At 37.8% G+C, this 11,894-nt stretch overlaps 1 non-coding gene across 1 annotated transcript; it reads left to right on the forward strand.

Moving 5' to 3' along the window:
• The first annotated feature begins 1,149 nt into the window (after positions 1–1,149).
• On the forward strand, positions 1,150–1,253 carry LOC148548036 (small nucleolar RNA R71). Its single transcript, XR_015898641.1, has one exon. It is a non-coding gene; the product is annotated as a small nucleolar RNA R71 (small nucleolar RNA).
• The last annotated feature ends 10,641 nt before the right edge of the window (positions 1,254–11,894 follow it).

Here is an 11,894-nt window from a genome sequence, read left to right on the forward strand (position 1 = left end):
TGAATAAGGGCACTACGTTCCTTGTTCATCACTATAGTCTGGCCTCCTTTGAGTGAGCTTTTCCTGGGAAGAAGTTCCTTCATATACTTGATGAATGCAGGCATTTGTTGAATTGCCTTGATGAATGGTATATTTACATGCAGAGATGCAAACAAGTCTAGGAACCTTGAGTATATTCTCTTTCCCACAGCACCATTGAGCAGTTGTGGGAAGGGAGCATAGAGCTTCAGCAACTCTTTATTTGCAAAATTTGCGTTGCTTGTCTTCAGTCTCTTGATCACTCGTAGTGACCATTTTGCAATCTTCCCATCTTACTTTCTTTACTTCTCCCTTGGGGTTTTTCTCCGTGTCACTTGGGAAGCTATCGGTAGGTTTGGGAATCTTCTCAGCTAAATATCCCACCTGGAATTCCAGCTTCCTAATGGTCTTTCCCTGGTTCTTAATATTGGCTCGCACTTCCTCTTTGAACACCTTATTTTCTTGAATCTCTTGGCATATTCCTTCAAGTAAGGCTTCAATCTTAGAGAGCTTGTCATCAATTGATGGGTGATTCAGAGCAGATGTGCTATTTTGGTTTTGATAAGCATATGAAAAAGTGTTGTTGTGGGGGTGTTGAGACGTCCTCTGTGTGCATTGCTGGTGAGCTGCATTGTTGTTGGAGTTGTAACGTCTCTGGTCTTGGTTTTGATCTTGCTCACCTCCCCATCCAAAGTTGGGTGGTTTCTCCATCCAGGGTTGTAGGTCTTGGAGTATGGATCATAGTTTTTCCTTGGTGAACTTCCAATGTAGTTGGCTTGCTCCTGACTCCCCTCTGCTTCTTCATTAACTCCTTCTTGGATTGTTGATGAAGTGGAGATTGCTGCTACTTGGTTCATCTCCATCTTCTTGGTGAGGTCAGCCAGCTGCTGGGTAATGAGCTTGTTTTGGGCCAACAGAGCATCTACATTGTTTAGCTCCATTACTCCTCTTGTGTTCCCTCTTTTGGAAGCATAGAAGTAGTCGTTCTATGCTACTGTTTCAATAACATCTATGGCTTCCTCAATGGTCTTCTTTTTGTTCAAAGATCCTCCAGATGAATGGTCTAAGGCCTTTTTTGACTCATAAGAGAGCCCTTCATAGAAAATGTGCAGCTGCACCCATTCGTTGAACATGTCAGGTGGACACCTCCTTGTTAAGTCCTTGAACCTCTCTCATGCTTCATATAGGGTCTCACCATCTTGTTGCCTGAAAGTTTGGACCTCAGCTCTCAGCCTATTGATTCATTGAGGAGGGTAAAATCTTACTAAGAATTTGTTCACCACGTCTTCCCAAGTTGTCAAGCTTTCCCTTGGGAAAAATTCCAGCCATTTAGCTGCCTTGTCCCTGAGTGAGAATGGAAATAAGAGCAGTCTATAGGCATCAGGATGAACACCATTAGACTTCACTGTGTCACATATTCTCAGGAAGGTGGTTAAATGTTGATTGGGATCTTCTTGAACACTTCCTCCAAACGAACAGTTGTTCTGAACAAGGGTGATGAGCTGTGGTTTAAGTTCAAAGTTGTTGGCATGGATTGTTGGCTTTTGGATGCTACTTCCACAATTGCCTGGGTTTGGATTGATGTAAGAGCCCAAAACTCTTCTATCCTCCCCAGCATGATTTGCTCTACCTCCTCCCCCATGGTTGTGATCTTCTTCTTCATGATGGTTTTCCATGTTGTCTTCCATGTTTGTTTCAAAGAATTCCTCTTCTTCCTCAGCACCCACCACTTTCTTTCCTCTTGCCTCCCTCCTTAATCTAAGGAAGGTCCTCTCAGGTTCAGAATCGAAGGAAGTTGAAGCCCCGCTTCTTCTCCCTGTCATACAACCATCAAGTGTAAGCAAGAAAAGATAGGTGCAGAAAGTATTTGTGTCAGAATTACTATTAGTTGTGGGTGATGCAATATATCAAACAGTTTGTGGGTTAGCAAATAGAATTGAAAATAACAAAGAAGAACAAAAGAGTAGACGGGGAAGGGAAGAAGTTTAACTAAAACAAAAAGTAAATCACCCAAACAGAAAATGAAAATCACAAAATAAAAATGCTCAATCTAGTGATCTTCTAATTTAATCATTGTTGATGCACAATCAATCCCCGGCAACGGCGCCATAAACTTGATGCGGGTGGAAACTTGTCTCTCAACAAATCTCCTTTCGGCAAGTGTACCGAATTTGTCGTCAAGTAAAAGCTCACAATAGAGTGAGGTCGAATCCCACAGGGATTGATTGATCAAGCAACTTTAATTAGAAGAATGTTCTAGTTGAGTGAATCCAGAATTTGGGTTGAGAGTTGCAGAAAATAAAATGGCGGGAATGTAAATAACAGAAAAGTAAATGCTAGAATTAAAGGACTGGAAGTAAATGACTGAAAATAAATTACAGAATTGTAAATGGGAATGGGGGATTTGCTCATAAAAGTAAATGGCAGAAATTAAAGAGAATGGGTAGATCAGAGATGGGGAGTTCATTGGGCTTAGGAGATGTTGCAATTCTCCGGATCAAGTTCATTTTCATCTCTTCCTCAATCAATGCACTCATTGATCTCCTTGGCAATCTTAAGTGATTGAATTACAATTTCTTGCAATTCAATCTCTCAAATCTTGATCAATAGCCAATTCCTTGGTCAATTGCTCATGAGAAGAGATGAAATATGGTCACTGATTATACCACATGCATTTCCCAAATCAAGTATTGAAAGGGTTATAGTCACATACCCATCCAAACCCAATTTGGTCCAGCATGAGAAAGCAATTCTAGCTTGATCTCTTCATTCCTCTTTCAAGGTTCAAAAGAGATCCAAGTTTGAATAGCTTCTCTTCCAAGATAACTACTCAATTGGATGAAGATCGAAAGCTTTCAAGTAAAATCAAGAGAAAAGATAGAAGAAGAATAATGAAAATTAGTATTGATCCATCAAATTACAACAGAGCTCCCTAACCCAATGAAAGGGGTTTAGTTGTTCATAGCTCTAGAAAATGAAAATAAAGATGGAGAATACATCATAGAACTAGAAATTGCAGAGAAAGTAAAATACAGAGAGTAATTCTCTTTTTCCAACTTCCAGAACTCCTTTAACAATTCAAAGCTACTCCTATATATACTACTTCTCTCAGCTTCTAATTGGCTCTTCAAGTCTTGGGCCTTTGGATCTTGAGTTTGAAGCAGTTCTTTTCTTCATTTGGGCTTGGCTTTACTTGCAGAGAGAAAGTGCTAAGTGGGCAGAGACTTTAGCTCAGGGCGTTAGGGGTGTTAACATTTAGTGAAAGTATAAGTTCGAGAACGTTAGTGACACTTAACATTTTCACTAACATTCCAATGTACCCCTTTGCCTCACGTTAGAGCCCACGTTAACTAGGTTAACGTGGCTTCTAACGTGGTCTTGCCAACCTTCGAGAACGTTAGTGACACTCAACATTGTGACTAACGTTCCAGTGTGCCCCTTTTTGCTTCACGTTAAAGCCCATGTTAACTAGGTTAACGTGGCTTCTAACGTGGCCTTGCCAAACTTCGAGAACGTTAGTGACACTCAACATTGTCACTAACGTTCCAATGTGCCCCTAGATCTCACGTTAGAGTCCATGTTAACTAGGTTAACGTGGCTTCTAACATGGCTATTCTTAGCCATCCTAACGTTAGTGACAATGTTCAGTGTCACTAACGTTGGCTCATCATTCATTCCTCATTAGTTAACATGGAAGCTAACGTGGCTCCTTGGGGGGTTGTGTGGTTGCTTCCAACGTTAGTGACGATGTTGAGTGTCATTAACGTTGTCGACAACTCTCACTTCTTACGTTAGCTCCCACGTTAACCAAGTTAACGTGGGAGTTAATGTGGTGTGTTGCATCCTTAGGCCAACGTTAGTGACAATGTTGAATGTCACTAATGTTGGCTTCTTTTCCCCCTTTAACATTAGAGGCCACGTTAACTAGGTTAACGTGGGCTCTAACGTGGCCATTCATGAGTGTTTGCCAACGTTAGTGACAATGTTAAGTGTCACTAACGTTGGCTCAACTTCCCTTCTCCACGTTAGAGTGCACGTTAACTTAGTTAACGTGACTCTTAACGTGGGCAATGATGGCTTTGAGAGTGTTATTGGCAATCACTTTTCTCATTAACCTTGCAAGTTACCTCCCTTTCCTTGCTTCCTTTGCTCCTGAAATCAAGCAACAGAGTGCATCAAAGTTCTAGTCCAAGTCATGGGTAATGCAGCATACAATTTGTCACTAAAATTATGCAAAATCCTCATGAAATAATGTAAAATGCACAATGTATGCTTGAATCAAGGTGTAGGTGAATATCTACCCAAAACTAGCTTATTTCCTAAAGAAATGCATGAAACTACCCTAAAAACAGTAAAGAAAAGGTTAGTGAAACTGGCCAAGATGCCTTGGCATCAGCATTAAACGCCCATTCTGCTATCCTTACTGGCGTTTAAACGCCAGTAAGCCTGTCCTCCAGGGTGTGCTGTTTTTAATGCTGTTTTTCATTCTGTTTTTGATTTTTCAGTTGTTTTCGTGACTTCGCATGATCATCAACCTAAAGAAAACATAAAATAACAATGGAAAATATAATTAAATAACATTGGGTTTCCTCCCAACAAGCGCTTCTTTAATGTTAATATCTTGACAGTGAGCACTTAGAGAGCTTTACAGAGACTCAAAGCTTGATGTTGGCCTCCCAACACCAAACATAGAAGTTGAGTGTGGGGACTCTATTTGACTCTGTATTGAGAGAAGCTTTTCATGCTTTCTCTCCATGGTTACAGAAGAAGATCCTTGAGTCTTAAACACAAGGTGGTCCTCATACATTTGAAGGACTAGCTCTCCTCTGTCCACATCAATCACAGCTCTTGTTGTGGCTAGGAAGGGTCTTCCAAGGATGATGGATTCATCTTCATCCTTCCTAGTATCTAGGATTATGAAGTCAGCAGGGATGTACAGGTCTTCAACCTTCACTAAGACATCCTCTAAAAGTCTATAAGCCTATTTTCTTGAATTGTCTACCATCTCTAATGAGATTCTTGTAGCTTGCACCTCAAAGATCCCTAGTTTCTCCATTACAGAGAGGGGCATGAGGTTTATCCCTGACCCCAGGTCACACAGAGCCTTCTCAAAGGTCATGGTGCCTATGGTACAAGGTATTAAGAACTTTCCAAGATCCTGTTTCTTCTGAGGTAATTTCAGTTGAACCAAATCACTTAGTTCATTGATGAGCAATGGGGGTTCATTCTCCCAAGTCTCATTACCAAATAATTTGGCATTCAGCTTTATGATTGCTCCTAGATATTTAGCAACTTGCTCTTCAACAATGTCTTCATCCTCTTCAGAGGAAGAATACTCATCAGAGCTCATGAATGGCAACAGTAAGTTCAGTGGAATCTCTATGGTCTCTATATGAGCCTCAGATTCCTTTGGTTCCTCATTAGAGAACTCCTTGGAGGCCAGTGGACATCCATTGAGGTCTTCCTCACTGGAAATCACTGTCTTTTCTTCCTCTCCAGGTTTGGCCATGTTGGTTATAGTTATGGCCTTGCACTCTCTTTTTGGATTCTCTTTTGTATTGCTTGGGAGAGTACTAGGAGGGAGTTCAGTAACTCTTTTACTCAGCTGACCCACTTGTGCCTCCAAATTTCTAATAGAGGACCTTGTTTCAGTCACAAAACTGAGAGTGGTCTTAGATAGATCAGAGACTACAGTTGCTAAGTCAGAGTGACTCTGCTTAGAATTCTCTGTCTGTTGCTGAGAAGATGATGGAAAAGGTTTGCTATTGCCAAACCGTGCTCTCCCACCATTATTTTTATTGAAGCCTTGATTAGGCTTTTGTTGATCCTTCCATGAGAGATTAGGATGATTCCTCCATGAAGGATTGTAGGTGTTTCCATAGGATTCTCCCATGTAATTCACCTCTTTCATTGCAGGATTCTCAGGATCATAAGCTTCTTCTTCAGAGGAAGCTTCCTTAGTACTGCCTAGTGCAGCTTGCATTCCAAACAAAATCTGAGAAATCATATTGACTTGCTGAGTCAATATTTTATTTTGAGCCAATATGGCATTCAGAGTATCAATCTCAAGAACTCCTTTCTTCTGAGTTGTCCCATTATTTATAGGATTCCTTTTAGAAGTGTACATGAACTGGTTATTTGCAACCATTTTAATGAGTTCCTGGGCTTCTGCAGGCGTCTTCTTTGGATGAAGAGATCCTCCGGTAGAGTGGTCCAATGACATCTTGGACAATTCAGACAAACCATCATAGAATATACATATGATGCTCCATTCTGAAAATATGTCAGAAGGACACCTTCTGATCAATTGCTTGTATCTTTCCCAACCTTCATAGAGGGATTCACCTTCCTTTTGTCTGAAGGTTTGGACTTCCACGCTAAGCTTACTCAACTTTTGAGGTGGAAAGAATTTGGCCAAGAAAGCATTGACCAACTTTTCCCAAGAGTTCAGGCTGTCTTTAGGTTGTGAGTCCAACCATGTCCTAGCTCTGTCTCTTACAGCAAAGGGGAAAAGCATAAGTCTGTAGACCTCAGGATTAACCCCATTGGTCTTAACAGTGTCACCAATTTGCAAGAATTTAGCTAAGAATTGATGAGGATCTTCCAATGGAAGTCCATGAAACTTGCAATTCTGCTGCATTAGAGAAACTAATTGAGGCTTAAGCTCAAAGTTGTTTGCTCCAATTGTAGGAATTGAGATGCTCCTTCCACAGAAGTCAGAAAAGGGTGCAATAAAGTCACCAAGCATCTTCCTTGCATATTTACCATTGTTATTGGGTTCGGCCATCTCTTCTTCTTTTTCGAAAAATTCTGTCAGGTCCTCTCCAGAGTGTTGTGCTTTAGCTTCTCTTAGCTTCCTCTTTAGAGTCCTTTCAGGTTCCAAATCAGCTTCAACAAAAATGTTCTTATCCTTGCTCCTGTTTATATGAAAAAGAAGAGAACAGAAAAGAATAGGAATCCTCTATGTCACAGTATAGAGATTTCTTTATGTGAGTAGAAGAACAGAAGAGTAGAATGAAGAAGAGAGAAGATGAAGAATTCGAACAAAGAGAGGGAGAGAGGGTTCGAATTATAAGAAGAAGAGAAGTGTTAGTAAATAAATAAATAAATAGAAAGAGATGAGAGAGAGAGAATTTGAATTTTAAATTAAAATAAAAGGAAAATATTTTTGTTTTTAATTTAATTATTGGTTAGTATTTGAAAATTAAGGGAAGAAATAAAATAAAATTTGAATTTAAATCAATTAGTTAATTTAAAAGGAATTTTGAAAAGGTTGTTAGTAGTTTTCGAAAATTAGAGAGAGAAGAGTAGTTAGGTGGTTTTGAAAAAGATATGATTGAAATAGTAAACTTTTAAAATCAAACAAAAAGTCAAGTAGTTAATTGAAAAAGATTTGAAAATCAATTTTGAAAAGATAAGAAGTTAGAGAAGATTTTGAAATTGATTTTGAAAAATATATGACTGAAATTTTATTTTGAAAAAGATTTGAAAAGGAAATTAAAAAGATTTGATTTTCAAAATTAAAGTTGATTACTTGACTAATAAGAAATTAAAAGATATAATTCTAGAATTCAAAGATTGAACCTTTCTTAATAGGCAAGTAACAACTTGAAAATTTTCGAAAATAGTTAAAAAAATGAAAAAGATTTGATTTTTGAAAAAAGTTTGAAAAGATAGAATTTTTAAATTGAAAATTTGACTTGACTAATAAGAAACAATTAAATTTTAAAATTTTATGACTAAATCAATTCAAATTTTTGAAATTTATGAGAAGAAAAAGGGAAAGATATTTTTTTATTTTTGAATTTTTATGAGGAGAGAGAAAAACAAAAAAAATTGATGCAAAACACAAGAAATTAAGATCAAGACTAATAATGCATGCAAGAACACTTTGAATGTCAAGATGAACACCAAGAATACTTTGAAGATCATGATGAACATCAAGAACTTATTTTTGAAAATTTTTGAGAAAAGAAAAACATGAAAGACACCAAACTTAAAAATTTTTAAACTATAGACACTAATAATTCAAGAATGCATATGAAAAACAACAAAAGACACAAAACAAGAAAATGCAAAGATCAAACAAAGAAATTCATCAAGAACAACTTGAAGATCATGAAGAACATAATGCATGTATTTTTCGAAAATTTAAAGAAAAAATAAAATATGCAATTGACACCAAACTTAAAATTTGACACAAGACTCAAACAAGAAATACAAAATTTTTGGTTTTTATGATTTTATCAAATTTTTTTTGTATTTTTCAAAAATTAATTTGGAAAAAGAAAAATAAATAAATTCAAAATTTTTAATAGGAATTCCAGGAATCATGCAATGTTAGTCTAAAGCTTCAGTCTAAAAAGATTAGACATGGCTAGCCAAGCTTCAGCAGGACATTACATACAAGAGCCAAATTGATGGGAATCATCTAGCTCCTGTGATGATAAAAGCATCATCTGAAACTCTAGAATTCATTCTTAAAAATTCTAAAGAACAATTATGTATTTTTTTTTGAAAATTTTTTGAAAATAAAAAAGCTTAAAAATAAAATAAAATTACCTAATCTGAGCAACAAGATGAACCGTCAGTTGTCCAAACTTGAACAATCCCCGGCAACGGCGCTAAAAACATGGTGCACGAAATTGTGATCTCAATGGCGCCAACAACTTGGTACGCACAATCGTACTCTCAACTCTTTTTCACAACTTCGCACAACTAACCAGCAAGTGCACTGGGTCGTCCAAGTAATAAACCTTAAGTGAGTAAGGGTCGATCCCACGGAGATTGTCGGCTTGAAGCAAGCTATGGAAACAAAATATAAAATAAATCTCAATCAGGTGGATTAAATTGGTTATGAGGTTTTGATAATTAAAATATAAATAAAATATAAAATAAGATAGAAATACTTATGTAATTCATAGGTAGGAATTTCAGATAAGTGTCTGGAGATGCTTTGTTGCTTCTGAACCTCTACTTTCCTATTGCCTTCTTCCAACCATGCGTTACCTCCTTCCATGACAAGCTGTATGATCCTCTCGGATGAAAACAAACCCATCTGTGCTGTCACCGCAGGGCTAATCATCTGTCAGTTCCCACTAGCGTCGGAATAGGACCATTGTCCTTTTGCACACTGTCACTTGTGCCCCACATTCACAGGTTTGAAGCTCGTCATAGTCATTCCTTCCCAGATCCTACTCGGAATACCACAGACAAGGTTTAGACTTTCTGGATTCTGGATCCTACTCGGAATACCACAGACAAGGTTTAGACTTTCCGAATCCCAAGAATGGCTGCCAATAATTCTAGCCTATACCACGAAGGTTCTAATCTTAGATTAGAAACCCATGAGAATATACTCCAGCTGTCATCCAATGACTACGTTGAACATCATGTAGATCACTTTGTGGTTGTCAGGCACGCGACCTTGGCTAAGCGAGTAATGAAGATTGGGTGATTGTCACGGGTCACCTTTTCATTCTGACTTAACTGAATTAAGTACGAGAGTATATCTTGGAGAATAAGTAGGCGTGAATTGAATAGAAAATAGTAGTAATTGCATTAATTCATGAAGAGCAGCAGAGCTCCACACCTTAATCTATGGGGTGTAAAAATTCCACCGTAGAAAATACATAAGTGAAAGGTCTAGGCATGGCCGTGAGGCCAGCCTCCAAAGGTGTACAATGATCTATGATAGCAAAAAACTAATCAAAGATGTAAGATAAATCTCTAAAAGTAGTTTTTATACTAAACTAGTAGCCTAGGGTTACAGAAAATGAGTAACTAAGTGCAGATAGTGCAGAAATCCACTTCCGGCGTCCACTTATTGGGTGCTTAGGCTGAGCATTGAAGCTTTTTCGTGCTTAGGCTGTTCCTGGAGTTAAACGCCAGCTTTGGTACCAATTTGGGTGTTTAACTCCAATTCTGGTGCCAGTTTGGGCGTTTTACGCGAGAATTCCTTGGGCTGACTTTGAACGCCAGTTTGGGCCATCAAATCTCGGAAAAGTATGAACTATTATATATTTCTGGAAAGCCCAGGATGTCTACGTTCCCAAGCAATTGAAAGCGTGCCAATTGGGCTTCTTTAGCTCCATAAAATCTACTTCGAGTGCTGGGAGGTCAGAATCCAACAGCATCTGTAGTCCTTTTTCAACATCTGAATCAGATTTTTGCTCATGTCCCTCATTTTCAGCCAGAAAATACCTGAAATTACAGAAAAATACACAAACTCATAGTAAAGTCCAGAAATTTGATTTTTGAATAAAAACTAATAAAAATATAATAAAAAGTAATTAAAATATACTAAAAAATATGTAAAAACAATGCCAAAAAGGGTATAAATTACCCGCTCATCAGACATCAACTTGCTCTTCTCTCCCCTTGAGGTCATTGATAAACCCATATTTCGTGAGTTCTTTTGTGCTTAATTAGATTAATTTATTCAACTCTTCACCTACTTATTCACATTAATTGCATGGTTTTACTTTCCCTTCCTTATTATGTCATATTGTGAAAAACATGTTTCCTAAGCTTTAAAAAATTAATTATTTTAATTACCTTTATTTCCATTCGATGCCGTGATTAGTGTGTTGAGTAACTTCAGGTTTCCTAAGGCTGAATGACTTAAAGGATAAAAAAGAAAACATACAAAAATGGAAGGAGAAGGCAAAACGGAGCTTTAAGGAAACTGGTATCCACGCGATCGCATGGACGACGCGATCGCGTGCCAGAAGCAAAGAAGCAGCGACGCGGCCGCATGACTGACGCGACCATGTGCCTTGAGTAGGACACTCATGACGCGGACGCGTGACTGACGCGACCGCGTGGAAAAGAAAAGTTCCAGATGACGCGACCGCATGACCCACGCGGACGCGTGACAGAGGCCACGTATCAGAATTTACAGAATACGCCCCCAGCGATTTCTGAAGCCCTTTTTGGCCCAGATCCAAGTACAGAAAGCATAGATTAAAGGTTATAAAGTGGAGGAATGCATCCATTCATAGAGAGCTCGCATAATTTTAGTTTTCAATGATTTAGATTTAGTTGAGAAGGAGATCTTCTCCTCTCTCTCTTTTAGGATTTAGGATTTCTTCTTGGTTTAAGAGTGACTCTCAATCCAGGTTTTATATTTCTTTGTTTTAAACTTCCCTTTTACCCTATTTATTTATTTCAGTATCTGAGTTGGCTATTTACCTTTATAATTGGATCTATGAATTCTTTCATGTTACAGACAGTTATTTGAATTAATGATATTTGAGGTATTTTCAGTTTATGATTGTTCTCTTTGATTTAAGTTATCATTGCTTCCCATCTAAGGACGTTTTTATTATTTCAGCAATTTTACTTTTTTTCCCTTTTGGTCCTGGTTAAGAATTCAGTAACTCAACAGTTATTAAACTCAACGTAATTGATAATCGTTATCTTGCTAATTGAGCTGAACTTAAATAATCCCAACCTTTTCTTAGGAAATAATTAGGATTCAAAAGTCAATTTAATTAGTCCCTTGACTTTCCTTTGCCCTGGTAAAGGTTGACCAAGTGGAGTTTAGATTCAACTTTCATTATAGTTGAGAGAGATAACTAAGTTGGACCTCTAATTTCCCTTATCTTGCCAAAAGTTGTTTTACAGTTATTATTTATTTTTAATTGCCATTTAATTCACTCGTCATTTAAATTACTTGCTTCTCACCTTCTAAACCCCGATTATAACCTTTATAACCAATAATAAGAACATACTTCCCCGCAGTTTCTTGAGAAGATGACCCGAGGTTTGAATACTCAGTTAACAATTTTTAAGGGGTTTGTTACTTGTGACACCCAAAACGTTTGTACGAAAGGGATTTTTGTCGGTTTAGAGACTATATCTACAACGCGACT

The sequence above is a fragment of the Arachis ipaensis genome, chromosome B8 (assembly GCF_059453495.1).
Source record: "Arachis ipaensis isolate K30076 ecotype BB chromosome B8, ASM5945349v1, whole genome shotgun sequence".
NCBI classification, from domain to species: domain Eukaryota; kingdom Viridiplantae; phylum Streptophyta; class Magnoliopsida; order Fabales; family Fabaceae; genus Arachis; species Arachis ipaensis.